The 7,500-nt window shown below is 46.1% G+C and overlaps 1 protein-coding gene across 5 annotated transcripts in view; it reads right to left on the reverse strand.

Annotated features, from left to right (window-relative positions):
• sestd1 (SEC14 and spectrin domains 1) overlaps positions 1-7,500 on the reverse strand; it is a 38,838-nt gene that overhangs the window by 19,582 nt on the left and 11,756 nt on the right. The gene's annotated exons all lie outside the window — the stretch shown is intronic.

A 7,500-nucleotide genomic window follows, 5' to 3' on the forward strand; every position in this document is an offset into this window, starting at 1 on the left:
TAATCTCATCCAAGTTTGGACAGTATTTCTATGTTAACAACTCACACTGACTAGATAGCGGTAAAGTTTTCAGTTCGACACATCAACGTTGACAACCCAGACAAAGTCGATAGGGATTGGAATAGGATTCTGGGAGAGGCCTATACAGACAAGTCTCTCTGTAAACCCTGCCTGTTAGCCTCCACGGCTGTTCCTCCTGTCAAATACAGGCCTGTTTAGATGTAGCAAGGGGATGGGAGGCAACCGCTGACCATACAGATGAGATGAACACAGCAGAATGTTTTCCACCAGGGACAGACTGGACAGGGAGACCACGGCCCATACAGATGAGATGAACACAGCAGAATGTTTTCCACCAGGGACAGACTGGACAGGGAGACCACGGCCCATACAGATGAGATGAACACAGCAGAACGTTTTCCACCAGGGACAGACTGGACAGGGAGACCACGGCCCATACAGATGAGATGAACACAGCAGAACGTTTTCCACCAGGGACAGACCGGACAGAGAGACCACGGCCCATACAGATGAGATGAACACAGCAGAACGTTTTCCACCAGGGACAGACCGGACAGAGAGACCACGGCCCATACAGATGAGATGAACACAGCAGAACGTTTTCCACTAGGGACAGACTGGACAGAGAGACCACGGCCCATACAGATGAGATGAACACAGCAGAACGTTTTCCACTAGGGACAGACTGGACAGAGAGACCACGGCCCATACAGATGAGATGAACACAGCAGAACGTTTTCCACCAGGGACAGACTGGACAGGGAGACCACGGCCCATACAGATGAGATGAACACAGCAGAACGTTTTCCACCAGGGACAGACTGGACAGAGAGACCACGGCCCATACAGATGAGATGAACACAGCAGAACGTTTTCCACCAGGGACAGACTGGACAGAGAGACCACGGCCCATACAGATGAGATGAACACAGCAGAACGTTTTCCACCAGGGACAGACTGGACAGAGAGACCACGGCCCATACAGATGAGATGAACACAGCAGAACGTTTTCCACCAGGGACAGATCGGACAGGGAGACCACGGCCCATACAGATGAGATGAACACAGCAGAACGTTTTCCACCAGGGACAGATCGGACAGAGAGACCACGGCCCATACAGATGAGATGAACACAGCAGAATGTTTTCCACCAGGGACAGACTGGACAGGGAGACCACGGCCCATACAGATGAGATGAACACAGCAGAACGTTTTCCACCAGGGACAGACTGGACAGAGAGACCACGGCCCATACAGATGAGATGAACACAGCAGAATGTTTTCCACCAGGGACAGACTGGACAGAGAGACCACGGCCCATACAGATGAGATGAACACAGCAGAATGTTTTCCACCAGGGACAGACTGGACAGAGAGACCACGGCCCATACAGATGAGATGAACACAGCAGAACGTTTTCCACCAGGGACAGACTGGACAGGGAGACCACGGCCCATACAGATGAGATGAACACAGCAGAACGTTTTCCACCAAGAACAGACCGGACAGAGAGACCACGGCCCATACAGATGAGATGAACACAGCAGAACGTTTTCCACCAGGGACAGACCGGACAGGGAGACCACGGCCCATACAGATGAGATGAACACAGCAGAACGTTTTCCACCAGGGACAGACTGGACAGGGAGACCACGGCCCATACAGATGAGATGAACACAGCAGAACGTTTTCCACCAGGGACAGACTGGACAGAGAGACCACGGCCCATACAGATGAGATGAACACAGCAGAACGTTTTCCACCAAGGACAGACTGGACAGAGAGACCACGGCCCATACAGATGAGATGAACACAGCAGAACGTTTTCCACCAGGGACAGACTGGACAGAGAGACCACGGCCCATACAGATGAGATGAACACAGCAGAACGTTTTCCACTAGGGACAGACTGGACAGAGAGACCACGGCCCATACAGATGAGATGAACACAGCAGAACGTTTTCCACTAGGGACAGACTGGACAGAGAGACCACGGCCCATACAGATGAGATGAACACAGCAGAACGTTTTCCACTAGGGACAGACCGGACAGAGAGACCACGGCCCATACAGATGAGATGAACACAGCAGAACGTTTTCCACCAGGGACAGACCGGACAGAGAGACCACGGCCCATACAGATGAGATGAACACAGCAGAACGTTTTCCACCAGGGACAGACTGGACAGAGAGACCACGGCCCATACAGTTGAGATGAACACAGCAGAACGTTTTCCACCAGGGACAGACTGGACAGAGAGACCACGGCCCATACAGATGAGATGAACACAGCAGAACGTTTTCCACCAGGGACAGACTGGACAGAGAGACCACGGCCCATACAGATGAGATGAACACAGCAGAATGTTTTCCACCAGGGACAGACTGGACAGGGAGACCACGGCCCATACAGATGAGATGAACACAGCAGAACGTTTTCCACCAAAGATAGACTGGACAGGGAGACCACGGCCCATACAGATGAGATGAACACAGCAGAACGTTTTCCACCAGGGACAGACTGGACAGAGAGACCACGGCCCATACAGATGAGATGAACACAGCAGAACGTTTTCCACCAGGGACAGACTGGACAGAGAGACCACGGCCCATACAGATGAGATGAACACAGCAGAACGTTTTCCACCAAGGACAGACTGGACAGGGAGACCACGGCCCATACAGATGAGATGAACACAGCAGAACGTTTTCCACCAAGGACAGACTGGACAGAGAGACCACGGCCCATACAGATGAGATGAACACAGCAGAACGTTTTCCACCAGGGACAGACTGGACAGAGAGACCACGGCCCATACAGATGAGATGAACACAGCAGAACGTTTTCCACCAACGACAGACTGGACAGAGAGACCACGGCCCATACAGATGAGATGAACACAGCAGAACGTTTTCCACCAGGGACAGACTGGACAGAGAGACCACGGCCCATACAGATGAGATGAGCACAGCAGAACGTTTTCCACCAGGGACAGACTGGACAGAGAGACCGCGGCCCATACAGATGAGATGAACACAGCAGAACGTTTTCCACCAAGGACAGACTGGACAGAGAGACCACGGCCCATACAAATGAGATGAACACAGCAGAATGTTTTCCACCAGGGACAGACCGGACAGGGAGACCACGGCCCATACAGATGAGATGAACACAGCAGAGTATTTTCCACCAGGGACAGACTGGACAGAGAGACCACGGCCCATACAGATGAGATGAACACAGCAGAGTATTTTCCACCAGGGACAGACTGGACAGGGAGACCAGGGCACATATTCAGAAAGATCTGTTTGTCTTTCAGATCATAATGAATAAGACAGAAATGGCCTGATCCTATATCAGCATTCATACTTTGAGATGCTTTATGAATATGGGCCCTGAACTCCAGTCCTCAACACAAACATCCTGGATACGTCCAGTCAGAGTGAAGAAAAATACTTACATCTCAATATCCCAATATGTGGGTGTGTTGAGACGTATCGGATCTATCTGGCAGCCATACCTGGTTGTTTGTTTTCAGACACTAATGGAGTGTAAAGTCAGAAATAGATGTATTGTATTATCACCATGTTGTGATTCATCACCAGTCTATGCTGTGAATATTACTCAGTGAAGATCAGATACTATTTATGCTAACCTGTACACACAGAGACATAACTCCCCTCACCCAGAAGATTAAAGTGAGAGCGTGTGCAGCATGAATAAAGGGATGAGAGAGAGCTTAAAGGTCAAATACAAGTGAACCCTCTGTATCTCAGCAGTCTACCATAATCTGGATGGTTTATTTTTAATCAAGATTTGCATAATGACATACTCTCCTTTTAAATCCTCCCGGTATGGTGACCCTAAACATAACATCCTAGCTCCGACCAACCACATCACACGCTGAAAGCAGAGAACTGACTGGTATGTGTGTGTGTGTGTATCACAATCTGAGAGCAGAAACCTAAGTGGCAGGCTGCCAGCCCCTTGCACACATCCTCAATGTTGGCCATCAGATGCTAAACACACACTCCATCTACAATGCCATCAACCCTGGAGAACTATATAGTTAGGCATCAAACCTGGAAAACTATATAGTTAGGCATCAACCCTGAAGAACTATATAGTTAGGCATCAACCCTGGATAACTATATAGTTAGGCATCAACCCTGGAGAACTATATAGTTAGGCATCAACCCTGGAGAACTATATAGTTAGGCATCAACCCTGGAGAACTATATAGTTAGGCATCAACCCTGGAGAACTATATAGTTAGGCATCAACCCTGGAGAACTATATAGTTAGGCATCAACCCTGGAGAACTATATAGTTAGGCATCAACCCTGGAGAACTATATAGTTAGGCATCAACCCTGGAGAACTATATAGTTAGGCATCAACCCTGGAGAACTATATAGTTAGGCATCAACCCTGGAGAACTATATAGTTAGGCATCAACCCTGGAGAACTATATAGTTAGGCATCAACCCTGGAGAACTATATAGTTAGGCATCAACCCTGGAGAACTATATAGTTAGGCATCAACCCTGGAGAACTATCTAGTTAGGCATCAACCCTGGAGAACTATATAGTTAGGCATCAACCCTGGAGAACTATATAGTTAGGCATCAACCCTGGAGAACTATCTAGTTAGGCATCAACCCTGGATAACTATATAGTTAGGCATCAACCCTGGAGAACTATCTAGTTAGGCATCAACCCTGGAGAACTATCTAGTTAGGCATCAACCCTGGAGAACTATCTAGTTAGGCATCAACCCTGGAGAACTATATAGTTAGGCATCAACCCTGGAGAACTATCTAGTTAGGCATCAACCCTGGATAACTATATAGTTAGGCATCAACCCTGGAGAACTATCTAGTTAGGCATCAACCCTGGAGAACTATCTAGTTAGGCATCAACCCTGGAGAACTATATAGTTAGGCATCAACCCTGGAGAACTATCTAGTTAGGCATCAACCCTGGAGAACTATATAGTTAGGCATCAACCCTGGATAACTATATAGTTAGGCATCAACCCTGGATAACTATATAGTTAGGCATCAACCCTGGAGAACTATCTAGTTAGGCATCAACCCTGGAGAACTATATAGTTAGGCATCAACCCTGGAGAACTATATAGTTAGGCATCAACCCTGGAGAACTATATAGTTAGGCATCAACCCTGGAGAACTATCTAGTTAGGCATCAACCCTGGATAACTATATAGTTAGGCATCAACCCTGGAGAACTATCTAGTTAGGCATCAACCCTGGAGAACTATATAGTTAGGCATCAACCCTGGAGAACTATATAGTTAGGCATCAACCCTGGAGAACTATATAGTTAGGCATCAACCCTGGAGAACTATATAGTTAGGCATCAACCCTGGAGAACTATATAGTTAGGCATCAACCCTGGAGAACTATATAGTTAGGCATCAACCCTGGAGAACTATATAGTTAGGCATCAACCCTGGAGAACTATATAGTTAGGCATCAACCCTGGAGAACTATATAGTTAGGCATCAACCCTGGAGAACTATCTAGTTAGGCATCAACCCTGGAGAACTATATAGTTAGGCATCAACCCTGGAGAACTATCTAGTTAGGCATCAACCCTGGAGAACTATCTAGTTAGGCATCAACCCTGGAGAACTATATAGTTAGGCATCAACCCTGGAGAACTGTGTAGTTAGAGGTTATCATAATGTTGTGTTCATCTCTGTAGAGACCAAAGCAAAACACACATACCATCATCATCATCATCATCATCACGCTACAGTGGAAACATGATGCTAATGCAGATGATTAACATTTCTCCACATGCAGACAGACTGACTCATTGATAAATATTCATGGTTGTAAAGCAATCCCTAGAGTGTGTGTGTATCAATCCACATTGCCTTGTGGAATCGATGGAGGCCTCTTCATCTGCATATGACTAACAAGGTTAGGAGAATCACACACAGGCTTTCTGATTGCATGTGCATTTATTTCTATCGCGATTAGCCTCCAAATAAGAAGGAAGAAAACTGTAGCCTGAAGTTTCTAGTTAAATTGTGATGGCAGATTGGCAACCTCCCAAAGAGAAGAGAAGCAGTAAGAAAAACAGAACAGACCGATCCCTTCTCTTCCACAGCCCACTATGTATCAAATGACATCTGGATAGAGACATTTGTACATGAAACCAACCTCAATCTATCCCTCTCTGGGCATGTATCCACACAGTTATAAAGTAGGGGTGCTGATCTAGGATCAGTTTTGTCTTAACTTACATCTTAATGTATAGGAATATATGGAGAGGTGGTACCTGGACCCATATCCACAAAGTGCCTCTGAGTAGGAGTACTGATCTAGGATCTGTAAATATCGTCTGACTCAATATGATCTAAAGGGAAAAACTGATCCCAGATCAACACTCCTACTCAGAAGCTTTTCAAATATGGACCCTGGGATGTAAACTCAGCTGACAATCCTAATCGAAGTGCTTTGAAACTGAAAGGCAAATCAAGCAGAGCATTTTGTGTCAGGGTTTAAACCCACAGTGGCATTATTGTTCAGTTGCATCTCAGTGAGTCAGCTCTCTACCATAAGTGTTGCTTTGTCTCACTGTGAGATCATTCCATTAACAGAAGAACGTGTCCCCTCAAAATAGAATGGCCTTGTTTGAGAAGATCAAAACCATGATGTATTGTGGCTAAATTGTGACTTACTGACTTAAATACAAATAATAATCAGTACACGTTGCAAGGTGATTTGAAACGCAGTCCATGTCGAACAAACCAAATAGTTAGTTCCTTGAGATTGAGGAGGCAGGCACTGAGTGAGACTGTTCATGCCCTGTTACACTTCCACATGCTCCAGTGTTCATGCCAGATTGGTTGAGGGCAGTAGAGCCTAATACAAGTCAGCCAACCACCTAGTTCAAATATATTTCATTCTCAACACCACAACAGTAACGTTAGATGAATAAAAGTATCTAACTAAACTAGGTCAATTTCACAATTTAACTATTTTCCCCCAATTCTCTTTTATTTCCAATCCCAATAAACTGACCACCTCTGCCATGTAACAGAGCCTGGTGAAGCAGGGGAGTTATAGGGAGGGAGAGCTAGAGGGTACTGCTGGCCCAGATCATTACACAACTGTTGGGAGCAAAATCAACAAGAAAGACCTCTACTGAGCAGTCTCAGGAATTAGTGTCAGGACACTTTATACACACATATACATATATACACATACATATACATACACACACATAGAAATAGAAACTGGCGTGTGTCCCAATATATAAATCCTTCAGGAAGTGATGATCAAAGACATATGGGAGGTTGAAATGGAGCAGGATGCATGAATGTTCTGATACAATGCTGACTTCCATTTAAAATCACCACACAGTGCACTTAAAATAGACTAATGCTGCCATGCTGTCTACCACAACAGACCTTGCCATCTATCTATCAGCCTCATTTGACAG

The sequence above is a fragment of the Oncorhynchus nerka genome, linkage group LG3 (assembly GCF_034236695.1).
Source record: "Oncorhynchus nerka isolate Pitt River linkage group LG3, Oner_Uvic_2.0, whole genome shotgun sequence".
Classification (NCBI taxonomy): domain Eukaryota; kingdom Metazoa; phylum Chordata; class Actinopteri; order Salmoniformes; family Salmonidae; genus Oncorhynchus; species Oncorhynchus nerka.